Source organism: Photinus pyralis, unplaced genomic scaffold (assembly GCF_008802855.1).
Source record: "Photinus pyralis isolate 1611_PpyrPB1 unplaced genomic scaffold, Ppyr1.3 Ppyr1.4_LG3b, whole genome shotgun sequence".
Lineage (NCBI taxonomy): Eukaryota > Metazoa > Arthropoda > Insecta > Coleoptera > Lampyridae > Photinus > Photinus pyralis.
In genome coordinates, this window is record NW_022170510.1 from 18,754,295 (window position 1) to 18,777,667 (window position 23,373).

The window sequence follows — 23,373 nt, forward strand, 5'->3', positions numbered from 1 at the left end:
CGCTATACGCCCTCGTGTTCACCTTTGTATGAAATACATATTCGATAAATTTAAAACTGCAAAGCAAGCTACCGTTACAAACCTCGTTTCAACAAGCTTCTTTCCTAGGTTCTTTCTTGCAGTACCCTATATACAAGGTTTTGCATTTCTAAAGGTTTCCGCTCAAGAGCTATCAAAGGCACTAGAGACGGACCGATGGATGATCAAAAGGGCGATTTCAAGTAGATAAAATAAATATTTGAAATGTTTATGTAACGGTAATATGATAGTTGATACTCCTCGTATCCTACTATAAATGAGTAACATTTAATGTAGGGTACGAGGAGTGGGTTTCTATTTGTATAATTGTTTGTTCTACCGCCGATAACGCACGTAAGTTAAGTAGTGAATTTATCAGCTTTACTACCCTTTCGGTAGGAATATTTAAATTGTCTTTTTTACAGCCGCCGAAAGCTCTCTTGCCACAGAAGATGAAGGTGAATTAATATTTTGAGATTTCAGAGCGGTTCATTAATTATTAAGCATTTTAGTTTCCCATAATAAGCGAAAAACAAGATAGAAACGAGTTCCAAATCGAGATATTAACACTTTATCAGTCTTGCAGCGTGCATGTGTGTAGATAACGACAACAGTTGTTGTAGCGGGAAAATTCCAATTAGGCCTAGGTGTTAATTGGATGAATGAGTATGGATGTTTGAACGCCCCTAATTGTGTAAGCATAATTAATGACTGACATTTTAATGGGTTGCAGTGAACGATATCGAAAACAGTGGTGAGACGTGTGTCTGGATGCGTGATGTTTGCAAGTGGGATAACTGCTCGTCGAGTAGCATTCAATTTATTCCAAGATCGCCTAAATGTCACGGTTGACACAGCTGTGGATCCTAGCTTTAGGTTAGCACAAGATGCAACGAAACCTGGTGCTCATTAACGGTAGGTACGTAAGTTGTAACGAATCTATAAAATTTTTTCGTTAATTTTAATAAATGCAAGTGAATAAAGTTGCAACGTTATTACAAATGCGTATGTTAAACTAGTTACTACAGTAGAATTTCCTGTGTACCCCGATTAAATATAGGGTAAATTGTAACTGTAGCTCACTTTAAAAAATCGTGGTGATGAAATTTTTCTCTAAATCTCGACGCTACCAAAATTTGGGAAGCTCAAGATTATATGCTCCAATATGTTTTGGAGGCAATTGTCTCTCTTTGTGTAGCACTTACAACAGGGTTCCTCATTAAAAATTACGCGTAAACAATGAGATAAATAAACAAAGCCCCTTATCTCTCTAAAACGAAAAACAAAAAGTACTTTCAACTGCTAAATAACTATGTGTTCCTTGAATACCCATGAAATATTTTATATGCGATTATAGATTAATAGTCCCTTTATCCGCTGAAATTCTTGAACGTTGTCCTCGTCACTGAATCAGATCGAGTTTTGGAATCACACTTGCGTGGAATTGCTCTCAAGTTCGATGTCTTCGTTCTCTTCGTCCAGAAATAAATTTCACGTGGGAACTACGGAAATCGGGAAACTCACTCACCAACGTATCTTCTTTGAGAAAAAGAAGGCGCTGACTGATGAAAAAAATATGCTGGCTAATAAGTCAGCAAATGAACGTGATGTTGCTTCCAGTCACGCTTATTTAGGCCCTTATCGCGACCTTTGCCTTAAGCTACATTATCCGACATTCCACACATGCTAAAAATAATTTACACTGTTATAATTAACGCTATTTATACACTGTAAAAACCTTAATAATACAGAGATGTTTCCTTAGGATGAAAAAAAAACGTAGGCAGCAAAACAATTATTTGCGCTTGTGCTAACGTTTATATTATTAATTATCACATAATGATCATTAATGATCATTAATCAAAATTTGTGAATGAAACACGTTATTTACCAATGGTGAAGTTACTCTAGTAAATATTTTACTTTTAATGGAAATATTTCTGCACATGTTCATCAACCTTAAACCAGTTATCTTGATATTAAAGTCAGTTCATGCAAATCACCATGTGTCATACTTTTTATTTTTTTCAATAAGCATTCTAGTGATTTATTGCTCACTATTGTGTTGTGTAATTAAACTGTTAAAATGTTTCTGTTGGTTTCATTTCTATCTGCATTTTAAGATTAGCAGTTCAATCACTGTACCTGCTAATACATAATTGCATCTGTCAATAACGTATCAAGTGATTTTGAATGGTGGATACCTTTAACGCAAATTCCATTAGCCAATCAAATGATTACATGCTGTTGACGTTTATTTACACAGTTAGCAAATCGTAGGAATGTTATTTTAATTAATTCGAATTGGAATAGTTAAACGAAGTTGCATTATAGGTAGAGTAAGCCCCTCCAACTAGGAATTTACTTTTTGGGATATTAAAATAAGTTAATCCGAAATCAGTATCTTGTCACAATCTTCTACTCATAAATAAGAGAGGCAACTCTTCTCTATTGTTAGCGTACGTTTTCAGATATCTAATTTGGTTCTAATTATTGACCATAGGTGGATGTACTGTTGTCAAATCCCGTCATAAGGATGGCGTTTGTCAACTGATTATCGTCTAATTTCCTTGCATACTTGCGTGTGTGAATAAACCAAATTTCAACTATTGAAGAGAAACCTGAAGCACGGGTTGTTCGGGATTCAAATTGTCATCCATCTTTCGAAATTCACTTTCAACAAGTACCCAAATTTTACATGGCGATACAAAAGGTCCGATTGTATTACACAAGGCATTCCGATGTAATTTTCGATATTGCTGCTATCCTTCCAAAGCAGAAAATCAACTATCGATTGGAGAAAATTTTGAATTGTTTGCATTGAGTAGACACAGGAATCGAGCTTTCGGGGATTTTGTATAAAATATTTATGTTTAAAGTCATTCTAACATTCTTGAAGAGATCGACCCACGGGGGTTATAAGTGCAGAAAAAGAACCACCCTTCAGCAAGCTAAGAATCATCGAAAATTTATTAATTACTGAGCTAGCCGTGGTATTACTCATTTCATTGCAAAAAATTAATTGTTACTGTTACACTATTTGTTTTCTACAACGGGGATGTCCAACCCCTGTAAATGTAACTGAGCCGCTACAATGCACACACCTGAGTAGCGGGTATAAGGCAAGTGACACTTGTCGCAAACGAACACGATTGTCCTTATCTAAATTCACAACTTTACCACACGATCAAATTGTAACGTCCCGTTGGTTCGTTGAATGTACTTTTCGTTTGTGTAACTGACTGAATGCGCTCTTAGTGTGTTAGGAATAGCTGGTACCATTAGTATTAAGAAAAATATTACTTTTGCTTTTGCCGTTGAACAGGTCTGTTTTTTGCAAAAGAATTTGGTATCTGAAGTGAAAAATTTTCAGAATCATCACGCTAAAATTCTTTAAATTATTTGTCTAAGCGTCTTTACGCGAATGGCGTGGTGGCTATATCTTCTTTAGGTTTCATAGAATTCCTCTTCGTTAACACGTTTCTTTTTAGGTTATGCCATATGCTTTAATTTAAATTACCTATCTTTGTTTTACATATATCACAATCCGAAACCCATTTATTAATGGGGTACGTAAGTTTGACTTAATTGGAATTAGGTCTGATTTTGGCATTGTAGCGTTTGGATGTATTTTTCCTGTATCGAGCATTAACCACTTCTTACCGATGAAGTACCGTTCTCTTATGAAATAGCTAAACCAATCTATAATTGATATGTCTGCTGAGCTGGAACTCATCTAACACTTGGTATTTAGGATTAGACGTTCTGCAATGTGTGAATTATCGGAGCAGCTGCCAAAGTGCAGGTAAACTGTAATAGTTTTGTCGTGGCTTCCGTTACTGTACATTTTTTGCTACGAATTGCTCTGCAATGATTACGTGAAATATAGAGGTTGCTACTGTCCAATCAGCTGTAAACTGCAGTTTAATTTATTTTTTGCGTTTGTGGTTAGTGTTAACTCGAGGGAACTCCGTAATGTCATGTCTGTAAATCCGATTAGATAGTTAACCATAGTTTCTAAGGGCTCAACTGTGTTGAACCTTTGCATGTAGTTAAGTGACAATTTTTCGCATCCGTACACCCTCAGTAGGTATATAGATATACAATAAAATATGTATATTTTCAACATAATTAAATCTTTTGTCATGCAGTTACACTACCATTTCGTTTGATTCCTACCGTGGTACCTAGTGCGAAAGTATCAGTTAAACTGGAATGTGTTCTCACGTTCTTATATAAACGTCTCTCCGTAAATCTATACGAATGTGTTACAGGTTCTACATCAAATGGGAAAAATGACGACGAAACCTTCAAAACTCAAAGAAAATTAGCAAACAAAGCAATTCTCGTGAGACTAACAAATTAGGCTTTAGATTCATGTTTTCAAACATAATTTATAATTACAAATGGAATAAAAAGGAACCGGTTGTTTTGTCAAATTTTGTATGCTGTGTGAAATTACCAGAGATCTTGCGAGTAGGTAGACACCCAAATTACAAAGACACGTACGCACAATTCTATCTCTAAAACTGTTTAAATGTTTTCCCACAATTAAAAAATTAATCTGTAATAAACGAAATAAAGTAGAATTTTGTGCTCGTCATTGTACAATTTATCATTTTCAGAGATTTCAGACATTATCCCAAAAATATCATTTGTATATGTTGCGCAATAATAAACATTATTCTATTTTTAACTTTAAATATTTAATATTCGTGTTGGCTACACCCACAGCTCATTCACTAGAAGCCTACCTACTGCTAACGTTTGTAATTGCAAACTTAACCACTTCTATTAAGTGTTCACACAATTATTAAAGCTAATGTCTAATTACCACAATTGACATTGATGAGGTAGTTTCCAAATTAAAGTTACAATATTTTTTGGGGCATTTAATTAAGTAATATTTGCTCTAATTGGCGATACTTATATGCACTTTGAATTAGTTACCTATCGAATTACTCATTCGTAAATTCATTTTGCTGTTCCGTTGCATAAACCTGTAATAATTAGTTCATCCTTTTACAACAATATATGTTAATGTTGGTGAGAGACAAGTATATGCAAAAGTTTGCCAATTAATTTAACAGGTCTTCAATTTGAAGAAACGTTATTTTTTTCGGTTCAAATGCGTAATTTCTTCAGCTAGCATAACAATTTCAAACTTCCGTACACGTACCACTTAACATTTCCTCAACATAAAGTGTAAGTACAATTCTTATCTAAATTTTTAACAGAAAATTAACTGTCTGTGCTTCGATGAGATTTGTTCAGTACCTATGTAAACTATAAAGCAAGCATACATTTACAGTTTTTTTAAATCAAAAGTAGGTAAAATAAATGAATGCTATTAGTAACGTAATCAATTACTCCACTAAGTTGCATTTTAACACATTTCTTACTCCAAAAACAAATTAATAATGTACAGTTTTTTGGTAGATATATATTTATGCGAGATTGTAATTGAAAATAATTAGATACGTAAAAAGCATGAAGGCACTAGATGGATTTATGCACCATGTGCTGAAAAATTTCCAAATGAATAATGAACTAAAACAACGGTTAACGAATTTATTTATATCTAGTTATTTAAATAATAAGCAACAATACACCCAACAATAAATAAAAGTTTGTCCATTCATTTTTGGAATTGTTCTAGACTAGGTAATATGAATTTTTACGATAATAAAGAAATCGAATAAAAGCCTTATTTTCTACGGTTTTTAAATAGTAGGCAATGGATTTATGGAACGTTTGTTTTGTTTTTGTATCTATGGCAGCCGATACCAATCAATAAAATTGTAATATATTATATAGTTATGTATATAAAAAATAGGTTGTGATACATCAATATATATAGGGTTTTGCATTGAAAAAATTATAAAATGGGCAAAATCTTAGATATGGTGGTCCAAAATTTTTTTTGAACTACGCCACTGGATTCTACGTAAAAATATCTAAAATAAACAAAGTTTACTTTTTTTCTATCTTACGAGGATAGTAAGATATAATAATAATAATAATTTATTAACGATTTCAGCTACGTAAACCAACGGGACAAAAAGTTACAGCCTAAAAACTGCCCAAACCTCCAAAAAGGATTTCTTTTATATCTCTTGTTACAAAGAACAAAATATGAATGTTCGGTTTTCTGTGTTAGCAAATATTCCTTAAATCTCAGGGAGATGAAAAAAAGCAGCGCATGCGCATTTCAACTTTTGTATTTGCGCAATCCAAATTTTTTTATTTGTTAAGATATTTAAATGAAATTTTGTATGTAGGTACCTCAAATAAAAGTAAATGCCGAATCGAAAAATTTGTTTTACAAGCCTTACTGATCTGGTGGGACAGAAACAACCCCGTAAGGTGTATTGTAAGAATGATGTATGTGTGAAGATCTCGAGGATCGTTCGGTATTCAGTTGTATCGGATTTTTTCCAACAGCAAAGCCCTCGGCAAAGCCTATTACAGGAAATTTCAAAAGATAAACAAAATTAAAATATAAACTTATAAAATGTTAAAAAACACAAAAAATAAGTGCAAGAAATCTATCTTAAAGTTAGTTTAGTAAATGAGGTTTAACTCAATATTATAATATTGGTCCTGGTCCGTAAATTAAATTTGAATTTATTGAAAGATAAATAAATCAATATGGTTACAAATTTGATTGTACAATATGCACATTTTGTTTAATGGATGCCTTTTTACTAACCCTGACAAAATTAAACTCATCCAATAATGCATTGTAGCTATAGCCAATTTTGGGGTAAAACACGTGTTTCCGAAAATGTGCTCAAAAGGCGCTTCTGAATTCTTCCTAGAGAATTTGTTTGAGTAATGCTACCGGATGATCAATTCAAAGATACATAGCTAAGCTTTCTTTATAATAAAGGATCCATACAACATAATAATTGGACCCATTTGTGAAAATAATTTGCTATTCCTAATAACAAAACATAGCATTTTGTTTAATTCAGAAATTAATGTTTTGATATATGTATATTGAACACTAGTCGATTGTCTAGTAATATTCCAAGATCTTTAAATTCATTGGTCCTTACCAAAACGTTACCTTGTATATAGGGTCATGCTTGACGAGCGTCAGTTAAAAAATGTGGAGAACCTTTGAAAATGAAACTGAACTGAACTGAAGGGTTTTGGCACGTGACGAATTGAGCTAAAATATTTTCAAGATGGCACCACTTCCGCAAATACCGGAAGTAGCCATCAACTTTGTTACTTTAGGGACCCCTATTTTTTCTACATTTTTGGACTCTACGTCGAATTTGGAGTACAACGATACTCATAGTTGATCCTTTGCTTCAAGGGCTTCGTGGATATTCAAGTTTTTATGTCAAAAATGAAATTTTCAGGGGTAACTTTAAAAAGTTATTATTCGAAAACGGTAAGAGATATTGCAAAATAGTTTTCACTGCTTTATTAAGGAAATAACCATCTAAAAAACTGAGCTACGTCGCTTTTTAAAAGCTACTAATTTTTTCAAATAGAAACCTATATTTTTTATTGAATATTTAAAGACATTCTTCCAAAAGCGCGATTTTTAGTTTGAGCTAGGAACCTGTTCTGTCGAGAATTTGGGTACTTACATTGCTTTTTTGTAATTTGGCAATCGTGGAACAAACCTTGGTTACAGTAAATCAAACAATAACCAAATAAATGAAATGAAATAATGTCCTTTAACTTTGAAAAGGCGAAAGGGAGGTCTCAACATCAATGTGAAGTGTTGACTTGATTTTGTATCGGAAAAGCTTCACTAACAATACTTTCGTGTTTCGGTTCCGCAAGGATCGTTTTTCGTAAATAGCTAATATGGACTTAGTTCTTTAATGCATAGTTGAAATTCTACAGCTAAAGTACAACTGACGGGCGTATTCCACATTCCACAGATTTTTTATTCGATCACCGCCGACCAATCTCAAATAGAATGCAAATAGATAATATTATAATTATACAACGCTAATATGCTGCAAAGATATGCTAGAGAGACAAAAACGGAACAAGTACAGGTTCTGCGACCCTTGTGGTTTACATTCCTACTTGTGCACTACCGCACACTTTACACAAAACCTGATATCTACTTGAGATCATTTATTTCTGCACCGTGCACAATGCAGAGAAACTGGAAATAGCTGAAAGCAAAGCCCGTATGGATGGATGTGGCAAAGCATCGACATAAAAATTCATTCCACATTGTGAAAGATAGCGATTACGAATTGCATGTCTTAATTTCTTCGCCACCGCATACAACTTTCTTATAAAACAAAGTTTTAGTAAAAAAATCCATTGTGCTGATAACCTTAGAGTTTATTAATACAATGCAAGTATAGTATGTCAATGACAGCTCCTACTCATGGCTGTACTGGCCGACCTTGACCTGCCCTACTATTACAAATCTTTTAATGTATTACCTCAATTTCGTGAGCGTTTCTGTTGCAAAAACACTATTCATTGTCCTTCACTCTAGCTATTCTAACTGTAAAATGTTCTATTCAATACATTCCTTATTCGATCTTCGTGTATTGCTATTTCGACAGATTTATTATAGACGGAACTAAAGTTAACTGAACTTCTCTCTGAATAAATTTGGTTGAAACATTTAAATTAAGAGAGCTATCATTAGCACATCATACGATTAATTCTATACTATCCTATTTCATCAATGATCATAGCCCCAGTTACACTTCCACATCTCAGGCAATGTCAGAGTACAGGATTACAATTTGCAAAATATTTTCATACATGTTTATGTTGAGCAATTTATCATCATTTACTACTTGATGGTAAATTATGTACTATCGTATATTCAGTGTTTCATTGAAAATCAAAATCATAGAAATAATCCATAAGGTCGACGCTTACATGCAGTTTGGTTTTGAATAAATGAATTTTGGTATATGTGAATTGATTGAAGTGCCGTTGACAATTAGGAAATCTTCTAAGCTTTAACATCCCGATTTGGATGATAAACATGAGGAAGGGTAGAAGGCCGTAGGTTGTTTGTAAGAACGGGCCATTCTTTTTGAAAAAATGGCCTGCTACTCTTTCCTTCCTCTTAGAAAACAGTTTTCAGCGCAACCAGCACTCCTGATACCTCGCGTGGGTAAAATTATCGGTGAGGGTAAGCATGTGTCACCCTTGTTATATTAATATTGAAAAGTATTATGGAAATTGGGGACAAAAACTTACAAGTTTTAAAACTCTATACATTTTAGCAGCACGTCCTAGAGCTGTAGTATTTACGGTAGGACCACCAATGGCAAATAGTGTATAATTTAATCTTCATCACTATTAATTTCTTTTAATTTAGGCATAGACCTTCTCTGTAGCAAATTGTTTCCTTGTCTGTTTTTCTCTGGATCTAAGTAAAACTTTTCTCTATAGCACAAGGGAAGAGAATTACATTGTGTTTTCGAGCTATTCGCTTTGTGATCAATCGGTGTTTTCCAGCCAAACAAAATGGGTCCGGCAATAGATATCAGATACGACACGTTACAATTACCTACAAAAAACAACAAATCACAACAGGTTGTTCATTCATTAGAAGCTGAAATATCTTTTATTATTAATAGACGAGCGAAATCGGGGAAAAAATGTAAACTTTTCCAAACATTTCGCATCGTAGCGGTTGGATCAGAAAAATACGAAGAAAAATGTACAGGGTGGCCAAATAAGAATGCGAGGTACTGTATCTGGGAACCTGTCCATCGTAGAGGCTTGCGGTAAAAAAGTTATTACTAAAACAGCCACGAAAAAAACCTGGAAAATATTTTTAAGTTTTTGAAATGGCCGCGAGGGGGCATAACTGCAATCTGGAATCTAAGAAAGTGATGTTTCTGTGAATTCCGCTATATTACCCTAACAAAAAATGCCAGGTCTTTGAAGTCGACGGCGGCATTAAAAGCTTCCTTTTTTAAATCGATCCTCCTTAGGGCCACAAATTATATAATAAAAATAATTCCGGAAAAGCTTTAAAAAAATAAAATTTTGAGGGTATAAAATTTTCTTTGGCCTAAATTTTAGGTTAGGAACAAGATATCGAGATGCGGTTTTCGCGAGCTTGTTTAGGCATCATTTAGCTACTTTTCATGAAAAAAAAATCAAACCAACGCATTTAATTTTTTTAAGAAAATTAACCATCTCTGTCGGAATATCGAAAAAAACCCTCAAGCGGCAAAATGTGAAACTAACAAAACTTCAAATATTATAATATTTGTAGCCGAAGACTAACTCTTTTCAATTAACCCAAGTTTGTTAAAATTGGCTCAGCCGTTTCGAAGATACAGGGTGTTCTTTACGGAAACCTTTGAATAACCACCACCACTTCATTTTTAGAGGTACAGAAAAAATTGTCAAACAAAAAAGGTTCAGATTATCGTCGTCTTCAAAGACCGGACATTTTTTTGTTAGGTTAATATAGCGGAATTCACAAAAACATCACTGTTTAGATTCCAGATTGGAGTTATGCCCCTAGCGGCCATTTCAGAAACTTAAAAATATTTTCCAGGTTTTTCTCGTGGCTGTTTTAGTAATAACTTTTTTTACCGCAAGCCTCTACGATACAGTACCTCGCATTCTTATTTGGCTACCCTGTACATTACTGGTTCAGCCATCTTCTCAAAATTTCGTAAGGGGTGCAAGAATGTATTTATCACATAATTTACAAAAATTATAAACCTATATGAAAAGTTGGAGAAATCGCTTGAAAATTGTTACCCGGGGATTTTCATGGTCCCCAAGTACAGGTATAGGTACCCTTAAACTTTTCTGGTGATACTTACGCGGCGCTACGGAGTGCCGGGGATGTAGTGGTGTGAAAAATTAACAGTACCGAGAAATTTCTCGGAAATCCTTAGTCAGTGGTATTCGGGGTCGCTGAGTCCAAATCTGCTCTCGAAATTGCCCGGCGGTGCGCAGCGGTTGGGCTATACAGGGGTGCCGGGAGGTACAGTGGGGTGAAATTAAACGTGCCGAGAAATTACTCGAAAATCGTTACTCGGGGGCTTTCGTGTATAAAAAATTATATTTCTCTCAATTGACATTTTCTACTGAAAAGTTACCGCCGCCTCCCTCTTATCGCCACCCCTGGGCATTCACGGGGAATTTTGAGGGCAGATCTGGAATCTGCGATCACGAAAATGTGAAATGCGCTATTGTGGTCACTTTGTCCGTTCTTCTGTCCGTCCGTCCGTGGGCCGTCCGTCTGTCCGTTCGTCCGTTCGTTTGTATATTTTTGTATGAAAGACTTTTTGTTGAGTGTAGTACTACAAACTTGTAGCTTTTTCATAACACAACTTTTGCATATACCGATAAGGTGTGATACAAAATTGCATGAAATCATCAGCGACATGGCTGTTCAAGAAATAATTGAACCATTCTGCAGCCCTTGGACTTCACCCGTGGTGCTAGTGAAGAATTGCTCGGAAAAGATGACCGCTAGATACGCTTGCAGGACAACAAATAAATACAATAAACAAATCGATCCCAGTTGACGTGAATTCGTATACTCTGCCGCGGCAAATGTGTTGGCTACTGACGTCACGCGGTCTAGTCTCGCGCACAGGTACGTTTTTCTCTTCGCGCTGACCCTTGATTTTAAAATGCTTACAGCGGACGTAAATATCAATATTTTGCTCTAAAATTTTTTTTGATCGTTTGTTAATAACAAAATCTCTCAGTTTTAGTTAGAATGAAAGAAATACAAACAAGTTGTAAATCAGCATATGCATGATTAAAGCGCATTTTTGGTAATACAGGTCAGTATTTTATTAGCGAAGTTTAAAATTATCGATCTCACATCTCACGAGTAATTTTGGCTGCGTTAAATAATTAATTTTATTTAATTTCAATTGAGGCTACGTCTTTATTTTGTAAAACAAAACACAAAGTAAATAATTAAGTTTTTATACTGGTAGCGCTATCTAACGGTAAAATATAGCACCTCCAAAAACCATATCGAAATTATTTTTTTCAATTATCGATCTCACACGTAATCTAACTCAAAATAGAGCCTAGAGCCTGCACATCTACACGATAGCAGAAAGCTTTTAGTGAAAATTTGAAGTCTCTAGCTATTGTAGTTGCTCAGATCTCACCCGGACAGCCGGCTAGCCAGCCATAATGAATATAATAGCGTATTTTTTTCAAAAATGCGCTAAAAATGTCGAACCACCCTACCTCAAACCAGGAAATTTATGTGATGGAAAATGTGTCAGATAGCTATTTGGTATTTCTGACTTATCTTCGGAGTAATCGCATCTTTCATTTAAAAAATGACTTGTAATTGACACCGTCAAATTACAGGATTGTTTAGAATCTACAATCTACACTTAGGTAATGGTTGGATTTGGTGTGAACTTACGCTTAATTTTTCTAAAGTGTAAGGAAGATGAGCATTAGTAAGTTCCGATTGGCACCCTTGTGTTCAGTTTGTGCGGAATCGGAAACCCCGATCCTTATTTAGTTTATCTTTTTTCTTAGTTTCGTATAGCTATTAATCCATTGCCAAGTAGAGTATACAATTGTTAGCTGTAGTTGTTGCGGCAACCTCTGAAATAAATACCTTGATGATATAACTTAATGAATGATATACAATAAATAAATTACGAGACCCGTTCTACCTGACTTTGTTTATCACGTAAATCAATGGAAATAAAGGTGAATATAATATGATACATACATAGTCGCTAAAATGTAGATTAAACGTAGGCATTTTGCATCATATTATCTTGTTATTTTTATATACCTAGCTAGCACGCGAAACCGTTGACAATGAAACGAGGAACAAAGTCTCTTACATTTATTACCGTAATAATCATAAAAAGGATGTTACATAATAATGAATTAAAAATAATTTAAACAGAAACAAAAATAGTAATGAAACGCAAATAGAGTTATTGAGAAAAATGATTTATATTTTTGCACAATTCTTCACCATTCAAAGGGAATCTTGTACGTCATTAAAAGTAAATAAAAAAACGTCGGTTTCCACTAAACTTCACGGTCAACCTAACGCAATCCATTTTTTTATCTATTAAGATATTTATAAGAAAATGAAATTTTGTATACAGCCTTGAATGAAAGTAAAATTAATGCCAATTCAGAAAATTTGTTTTGCGCATGCGCCATCTAATTTTGTTATTTGTTAAGATACATATTTAAACGAAAGTTTGCATATAAACACCTTGAATAAAGTAAAATTAACCGATTTAAAAATTTGTTTTACGTGGGACAGAATCAGCCACCATATATGTAAAAATGATTGATGCGTGGAGTCTCGCGGATCGGCGACCGAGATAGAAAAATAATCAGCACGTATCGTTATTCCAGGTTCCGGGTCCAGTTAATTCGCAATAAAAATCAGCTTTTCCGTTCTTGTGAGCAGTACTTTTACATGTACAAAAGAGTAGTTCCGACCGAGCGGTAGCAATCGTAGCATCATATCAACGAGAGGTAGTACTTCTGGTGGTAGAAGAAATCAGAAAGATTTATACACGGAAAATGTGTTTACGTATTGCTTAGTATACGAGTTGAATTGGATCGTGAAGCGTATATATCGATCTTCTCTCGGAACAATTGCCCATTTACGCTAAGGAGTGGAACAAAACGTAGTGTAAATCAGATTATTTGTCTGGTAAGCGCATTTAATTACCAGTAGATTTTACTAATTATTATTAACCGCACTGCATTAAGTAAAGCTTACTTGTTTGTAAGTAATAATTTCCTTTAAATTGAGGGTCGTAATCACCACGGTGTTGTTAATAAATATTTTGAGATTAATCTGTGGTACGAAACAATAGCTTACCGTATCTTTTATACCGCCTTATTTACCTTTCTGTAATCGACACAAAAGCTTCCATCTTCCATCGATCGGCGATGAACATGGACTGTTTGATGGTCCTCCTATACCCTTGGCAAAAATATCATCCAATTATGCATTGACGATCTTCTGCAACGCGGGTGATATTGGGTAGAAGCGTTGCTTGATCGGCTCAGCATTGGTTGCAATTGTATGCTAAACCATTCATTTGGCATAACCATCATACAGATTTTAAAGATTTAGAGGACGCTACAAAGAAAACCAACGATGCGACAGAGAACGACAACAGAGGGCGAATTAAAAATATGCATGAAATGACGGGGGATAGAGTAAGGAATTAAAAGAGCAAACGGAATAAAAAAAGGGTGAAAACGGAATGGTGGATATAAGATAGCGGAATTCGATATAATTGACAATCACAAAAATAAAAAGGATTCTAGCGAATAGTACGCCACTGGTATATATAACCCCAAAAAAATCTCTAATTATAAAACCAAATATTAACGCTAACGTACAATACAAAAGAAAACTTCATGCGGGGTTTTGAAGGCACCAAAACTAAATACGAATTCAAGAAGGAAAAGGAACGTAACAAATGAAGAGCCTTTTTTTGTCTTTTTGCCAATCAATTCAGCAATAAACATTCTGTATTTATAACAAGGTGCACAAGAGTTTTTATTTAAGACCCAAAAAGCGACCATAAGCAATAACAAACGAAGAAAATATTTAAAATAAGTAAGTAGCGTACTCCAGTCCAAATTGGAGGTTCTACACCGAAAGTGTATAGATTGTCCATGATCTTTTAACACCACCAGAACTATCGTAATTATGTTATTATGACAGTTAGCTAAGAAAGCTCTCCCTTTAAAATACACAGAATTGTTGAAAAATTTGCGAATCGTATAGTGCTCGTACCAAACGGTCCCATGCAATTAGTTTCTTTTTGAATGACATGACAAACGTACTGTCGGAGTGGACCGATTAAAAGACAATAAAAAAAATATATGTACATCACTTAAATTTATTAGTTAACATTAACAAGTATAATCTAATATGCTACACGATAGTAATTTATTGTTACCCAACTAACGATTAGATCAAATGATCTTGAGACATTCGAGGTCAATCAGTTAAATTAGATTATGTATTGATTGATTGCCAAAAGCTGACAGCGGTAAATAAACATTGCCCTGGAAACATCTTCATTCAGCGACTGCATGATTTACTCATCGACATCTGCTGTTTGATTTTCCTCTGTAATAGAGGGATCATTAATTGTAATTGCATGGTTCTTGTTCTTATTGTTAGACGATTTGTAAGTCATGCTATATGCAGATAATCAACATGATACTTAATTCTACTTGCACATAGCTTAATTATCGATTAAACTTCTTTGCCTCTGCACGTGAATTGGCTTTAACAAAAATGTTCACTGTCCGTAAATTTTGGAGAATAAACCAAACGGTTTCGTTGAAGAGGTATTTTATAAAAAAAACGTCCATATAATTTAGTATTTACTGATGGTGGCCATTTTACAGATTTAGTGACTTTTGAAAAAGTGACTGCAAACACATGAAAATCTATAACTAAAACAAACCTGTATTTTATATACTACTTCTAAAACGTATTGTAAATTTTTATATTATAATTATGCAATGTTGACGAGTGTAAAAAATACGATACTGTATTTATTAAGCACAAATAAAATAACCCGAGCCACACTTAGCAAGCTATTTGTATGTGAACGGATTTACTTTATCCATTCGACCACTGAATAGCAGCACTGCAGCAGTTCTGGTCGAACTGCGTCAATTACTCAAGATTTACATTTTGTCTTAAAAAAGGCTCCTCATCTATCCAAACACTTTCTGAAGATTTGATATCTTCAGCACACAACCATTTCGTATTGGAGAAGGTGCTAGAAAACAGTTATTTATATAACAAGAGCGCGAAGTTCAATTTCGCGCATTGAGACTGAAGGTATTTTGACGAGGCGAAGCCGAGTTAAAATATCAGTCAAATGCGCGAAATAACTTCGCGCTAGCGTTATATACAATATTTTTCCTACAACTGAACCGATTGTTAATTAAATTGCTGTTTAAGTTCAACTTTGTCCCGTGCGCGAAATACTTTTTTGCACTGTTGACGATTTCGCGCACGTTGTCAAGAGCAACCTTACTTATTAATTAACCGATTAAAAATCTAGTACTTCGCGTTTCGAAATCCGTCAGAAAATGACAGGTTTTTTTGACAGTTGTAGAAAAAAGATATTACCTGTCGACCATTTTCAAATCTTCGTCACGTGTTACATATCACCTAGCACATCAGCTGGTAACCGTTCTGCAACAGGAACACGTCCTAGAAACGCTCAGGGGCAGATAAGAGAAGAACTCTCGGTACCTATAGTTTATATTATTTGGTTTTCCTTAAATATAGCGTTGTAGTTAGCCGCGTATTTAGTTTGCAACGTGAATAACATTTTAGCGTAGTAGTTTTGTTATATTCAACTTTTTGTATAAAGGACATGTCTCAAAACCGTTTATTCGTATACATGAATTTGCAGTTCAATGACAATGAAATAAGTGTTCATTTCCAACCTACAGACACTGAATTCATTTTGAGTTGAACGAATCCCCATGTATTAACTTGCATGTTTCGGTCATATTATTTTTTTATTTTATATGAAATTTGTATTCACGTTAGATACTACAAGGATGCTTTGCTTCTGCTCAGGTTTCTGAAACTACAATTCCAAAAAGCTACGTATAGCTACCTTTCGCAAATGCCTTGTTAGTGTAGTTTATCTTCGAGCTATGCTGGTTAGTAGCGAAGATAGTGGGAACATCAAAGCACCGAACAAATAGAATAAACCAGATGACACAAGAGATCTGTAGGTACTTATTTGAGTTTCCAAAAATTCTCAGAGGTATTTGTGTACAAGATCTTTTCCTATACGAAACATTTGATGGACGTTTGTTTTAAGGCGTATATGAAAGAATGTCAACTTTTACCAAAAGGACACATTTTCATTTTGCAATCAATTATTATTTATATCAGCGATGAAGTAAATCCCACAGTTAATGTACAACATACTGCATAATATTTCACTAAAGAATTTGTAAAGTAACTTAATTTTATGTCGGTAATTTATATATTCATAATTTATGAGTTTCGGTGGTGAAGTGCTTTGCAGGAACCTCATTCGGTAAATAATTTGGAAAGTGGAATGCCAACCTACCATTTGATAAATTTATTATATTAATTATGGATCAAATATAATAAATAATCATTAAGCAATAAATTAGAAATTAAACTATAAAGTGATATTTCAAATGGAGAATTTTAATTGCGAATGCCAAGTTCTTGCTTCCTTAAAGTCTTACCGGGTATTCGCAAAAAGAAAATTAAACGTAAGAAAAGGAAAAATTAATTTTGTTTTTAATACAGTTGAATCACAGCGATGCATTGGTGTGAATAGTTAATTATACACAGGTGTAATTAGTAATCTCAACTCAATGCCTTCCGTGTTTTTTTGTAGTGATTCAGTTCTGCCATTCAACTTGCGGTGAATGTTAATATCTAAATTGGCTATTGAAAACGTGCAAACATTTCTTTCTTATTGCGCTTTTGTTCATTACGAAAATTATATCACTATTCTATCACATTAATTAGAAAAATTGGATCAAAAAGGAATAAACATGGCCATTTTACAAGTCTTCGTTTATTTGTATTATACAATAATTAATATTAAACATTATAGGTATAAAGTACATATATCGAACATTAAACATTTTTTTTTAAGATTTAGGAGAGGAAGAAAATTCACCTAAAGCGAAAGGTAAAGTGCCCATAACCCTAGCGGCATTGCCGCGCTGAATAGCCGGACTAACTTTTAGCATTGGAAATGCTTATGTTTTTTTGTGTATGGGTATGAAGTTACCTGTTTCGTCAAGCAGAAAAGAAGACAGTGGTGTCGCATCAAGTGTTGATTGTCCCGTGCTCGACTGCAATCGGTAGATTCAGGAAAAGTCGCGGATACTGTCGATACGCAAATGTTTTGTTAATTCCAATCTAAAATTCTCGCACTTCTCGACTTACGAGCATGTTATGATGAGCCTTTTATTCAGAAAGTGTATACGTTTGCGACAGGAGTGAGCCTGCGAGCGAGTGGAGCAGCGGGTGATCGCGGGCGAGTAAGGCTTATTTGTGTTTTACATATGGCGTTATACGGTTATCATTTCCAATGTTTCCGATTGTTTAATACCAAAAGATATTAAACAGAGGAACAAGGAAGCTGCGGCAAATACATCGCTGTCGCAATAGTATAATTAGAACTAGGTTACAGTTATTACATTATCATGAATTCATAAGGTAACAATTTATTAAGAGTTGTGAAACGCAAGCCAGCAATCTGGCCGCGAAATACTACAAAGGCATCAAGTTTCAATGGAAAATTAGGTACTATAATTGCATACGTAAAACGCAACGTATGCCAACTAATGCAATAAGAAATAAGGACACTATGTCAAACAAACACAAATACGTCATAATTAATTGTATATATAAACCGTAAATAATACTCAATAAATGACTATCGATTTGAATGTCGTTTAGTCGTTGGGGTTGCGAGGTCTCCAGTCTTTCAATTTGTACAAGTGACGGTGTACAGCCTCATCTAGCAACCCCCCGTCGCAGTCTTCTATTATCCAGAAGATTGTTCACCGATGGTTGCATGGATTGTGAAATCTGTAAATTTTTGAATTAGGAAGGTTTTCGAACGGCGCTCTCCTGCGACATTTTTCAATTTCTTGCCTAAAGTATTCACAAACTGCATAGCTTCCGTATACTCTCTTTTGGTGAGTTAGTTTGATATAAGTATAATTGAATTATAATGAGGACGCTTTACCGGATTTTTATTTGATTCGAATTTGTACGATTTTAAAATTGGGCAATGCAAAAAATACGGAGAGTAGTAGGTATCATTATGCGAATGGTTTTTGAGTACAGTCCTGTCGATCTAACTGCGCGCGAAAGTTGGTGGTACCAGAAAGTCGTGAGACGAGACGAAATTAACTAGAATGGCGTGACGATCCTGCTGATGCCAGATCCGCCTTTATCGCGTGTGGTATCCAGCGTGTTTGGTTTTGTTGATTCTGTGGAAATTTTGAGTGAACGTAAGTTGGGAGGGATTGTCAATTTGGTTAGTATTTTCTGCCTTAGAGGCATCATTGTTTTTCACGTGTATTTACACGTGAATGATGATGCAATTTCATCCGCGCTGCATAATACAATTAACCGGTAGTAGATCGAATATGTGGTCCTTGATTTAAACTTTGGGTACTCTGGCCCTAAACGGCACTAGTTTTTTTTCTTTCACCTGTTTAAAATATTTTGCAATGTTATAAATGGTACGCTTTAAACTACCAATAGCATAACCGCTTCGTCACAACTTTCAGCGAGCACTCAACTTTTCACACTGATATCAATTTCCACCATCTCCTCCGGTCAAAGTCCATTCCCCTTAATCTAAATTTAAAACTACAGCAGATTATACCTTCGTTCCCAAAACTTATTTATATACTATATACAGTGGGTTACAACATTTTATTATTTTACTCCCAGGCTAAAAAGCATTTAACATTTTGATATGAATAATCCTCCCCATTCACCTGGAAAGCATATCCTGTGCCTCTATCTGTTTTTGACCCATCTGCATTAAACCAGAGAGAGTCAGGGGGAAGGGTTTCTTCATCCCCAAGTGATATGTAGAACGTGGCATGCTAACAGATTGAGATGTATAACAATAACATTAATAAAAGATCACATTAAGTATCATATAAATAATAGTAAAGTATCAGAAATAATAATCACTTTGTTTTCAGTTTTCTTTCGAACTTTTCCCTTCGGCCATCCTCTCGAATTTTTCTGCGCTTTTGCAACTGTTACAGTTGACCCATAGAGACAGATCCTTCAATGTTGAAGGGATGCTGTTTTGCAACGGAAAGGACGCAGCGACAGTTTTTCCCTAGGTTTTTCCTTTGAGTACGATACCTTATTCAGCACCATAATTTCCTCAATCTTTGTTTCCTCTTTGTATACAGGGCAACCTCTATATATAGCAGAATGGTCCCGTTTGCAGTTAGGATAACTTCGGATTTTGCCAGGCAACGGAATTTTCCGCATCTACACGTTTTTTCATTACTGCAGTTTACGGCTGAATGTCCAAATTTGTGACTGTTAAAGCTTCTTAGCGGTGATGGAATATATGGTTTTGCGAGTACATGGTCGCTTTGATGGTTTTCGAAAGAGAACAAGGCTCAAACGTTAATGTGTGGTTAGGTATTATGACCAATCACATGCCATTACGTTTAGATCTTACTGTGTAGTGCAACAACAAATTCAAGTCCTCTTTATTTTTTATTTTTTTTTGCCTTTATTTTGAGTGGGTCCGTTGTTGAGCTTAATAGATCCGGACAATAAATCCATTCAAAGTAGGATGGGATATGACTTCCACATCAACGCCCGAAAATCTCTTGATGTTTATCAGTTGCACTTTGAGCTCTAGGAACACCTTTCACTGGTAAAGATCCCTTAGCTCTTTTAATACTGATAAGATTTCGAAGGGGACCCACTTTGATATTATGAAGAGGGCAGGGGACTCACTTTCGTACAGTCCCCTTCATTTCCAGGACCTTAGTGTCCCCTTTTCTTGACAGTTTGTCCACTGTCTTGGCGAGAAGTATTTGCATACGCCGCAGGTTGGTTATTAACCAACGGCGGCGAGCAGTCGCTTCATATCAACCGTGTTAGGCCCGCCCGCTCCGCCTCGCTCCCGGTCATCTCTGGGGCCGATTTGAACCCCTGAAATTTTTCCAAAAGGGACATATCCATAATGAAACAACGGTCGTCAATGTAAAGTAGTAGGAAGGATACAAGGGATGGTAAATATATCAGCACTATTTAGAGTGTGGAGGGGAACGTGTGAGAGGGGAAGCTTAGAGGAAATGATTGGACTCGCCCCCTTCCCTGCCCATTGATCGCCTCTTACGGTCTCCAGAACGGGAGTGGGCCAATTCTTTCTGTTATAACGTAACTGGAAAGGTGTGGAAATGGAATTATTTAAACCCCATAATGACCTTAAATGGCGGTGCACTCTTAACTGTAATTAGTTCATTTGGAATGACAGGGGGGGGGGGTCGAATAAGTTTCTGCTATATGGTGTGTAGTTTTTGACAGCTACTTAATAAGCAATTTCACATTTTAGATTCCTGGTTTAATGCAAGCGTTTTCAGAAAATCCTTGAGTTTTCTTTGAAAAATCCGTGTTAGTCACAATGTTATTTGTGGAGTGCTTTTAGAGTTTGATGACTTTCACCAGCCAATTCTTTCAAACAATTAGATCATTGCGGTTTTTCTTCCTCACTAATTTCATTTGCATTTAAGGCCCAAGATTGGATAAGTTCGGTCCTATTTTCGGGTTTTCTGATTTACAAGATCTACTCTTGGATCACTAGACTAGAAGCACAAGACTTTTCGCTTTATTCAATGCTTTTCATCAATAAGGGCAGACAAATATTCCTCATTTAATTACTAAATTTGAAAGCTTCTTGTTTAACTAATCTTGACATAGCATATACCTACGTAAGAGCAAATGGTGTCATCGGTGGATACGTTTCTCTGTGTATAACATGCAGTTACCTCCAGATAATTTGATGTCATTTTGCAATTAATGATATTTGAACGATGGTGAATCATCACCGTGAGGTCAGATTAGAGGACTAGACTAGCCTAGTCTAACTTGAATTCGACCGACTGATTTTCGGTCTAGGACAAGTCATCGCCGCCGACTAAGCGCGGCCGGTTCATCGCCGCCCAACTCATCGCCGAAAGTGTCGGTTTCTTGGCTGTTGCATCCACTATGCCATAACCACACGACAAGGCAACGAAATAAAAGAATGTATGGGCAGTAAGTCCTATCTATTTATTAATTCGGCATTGAAAAGGTTACATCAACAACAAAAATCCCTTAACCAGTATAAAAGCGTATAACTAAATAATGGCAATGATTATACATAGCATCGAAAATTTAGTACAAAGTTAAAGAATTCCTCTGATACACAATGATAATTAATGATACTAGAAAGTATGACATCAAAATTTTTGTTTAATCACATGCTAATACGAATGAGTTATTGATGAGACTAATCAGGTTGTTGATTACCAAGTTGAAAAATCCCTCTGATCCAAAATGATAATTAATGAAACTAGAAAGTAAGACATCAACATTTTTATTAATCACATGCTAACATTAATGAGGTATTGATGAAATTAATTAGGTTGTAGTGGATATAAGAACCCTTCTCAAAATTACAGTTTGGTAGTTTATTCTCATTCCTTGGCGATTAAGGCATATTTGATAGTGTCATGGAAGCGGAAATTGTGAGCCAACGGGGCCGCGAAAAGTTTAATTACGAAGGTCATTTGTATATTTTTGATAAGCGTAGCAAGTGCAACGTTGGTGTCAAATTTTGGCGGTGTGATCAGATGGGTCGCTGCAAAGCAAGACTGCATACCCAGAACGGAGAAGTCATAAAGCAACTAAATGATCATTCTCACGACTCTTCGTCAGTTGGTGTGGAAGTTGCAACTGTGATAACAACTATTAAACGTCGTGCTGAATCAACTGTTGAAAACACGGTTCAAGTTATCAACCAGTGTATAGGAAATTTATCACAAGCTGGGCAAGCCGCTATTCCCAATACTGCAGCGTTAAGAAAAGTAATTCGCCGAAAAAGAAATGAAATTCATAATGCACCACTGGATCCTGCTGTTTTAGGAGATCTTGTGATACCGGATGCTTACAAAGTATACCGTTCTGAAGGTGCAGTGGAAGAAAATTTCTTACTACATGATAGTGGCCGTAACGACAACAACAGAATTTTAATCTTCGGTAGAGAGACTTGGATCCAATACCTACAATCGTCACAAACATGGTTTGTCGATGGAACTTTTTCAATTGCACCAAGATTGTTTGCGCAAGTCTACGTCATTATGGCATGGCATCCCATTCTATATGCACTTTTACCAACGTGCAACGTGCAACTTACGTGCAAATGTTTGAAGCGATAAAGAACTTATCACCAAACTTACATCCCAACTCAGTCAGCTGCGATTTTGAGTCGGCAGCAATTTCTGCAATTTCGGAATGCTTCCCTGACACTGCTATAAGAGGTTGCTTCTTTCATTTAGCAAAGAATATGAAAAAACATTTGACTGACATGGGATTTGTGGCACTCTATAACAACGATGCCGAATTTGCTTTAAAAGCAAAAATGGTGATTTCTTTGGTCTTCGTACCATTGGACGATCTCGACGGATTTGTGGAAGAGCTTGGGCAAGAGTTACCTCAAGAATTACAACCTCTGTTGGACTGGTTCGAGGATAATTACATTGGTCGTCTTAACAGACGTGGCAATGGGAGACGGCGACCTTTCTTCCGCCAGAAACTTGGAATCTGTA

At 35.5% G+C, this 23,373-nt stretch overlaps 1 long non-coding RNA gene across 2 annotated transcripts; it reads right to left on the reverse strand.

Moving 5' to 3' along the window:
• Nucleotides 1–1,371: 1,371 nt before the first annotated feature.
• Nucleotides 1,372–12,795, reverse strand: LOC116167339. Of its 2 annotated transcripts, XR_004144508.1 has the most exons (4): nucleotides 12,716–12,795; nucleotides 12,398–12,585; nucleotides 12,214–12,352; nucleotides 1,372–1,704 (listed from the first exon to the last, which is right to left on the reverse strand). It is a non-coding gene; the product is annotated as an uncharacterized LOC116167339 (long non-coding RNA). The 2 variants fall into 2 exon arrangements; XR_004144509.1 differs by lacking the exon at nucleotides 1,372–1,704 and having other exon boundaries at nucleotides 12,153–12,352.
• Nucleotides 12,796–23,373: the final 10,578 nt, after the last annotated feature.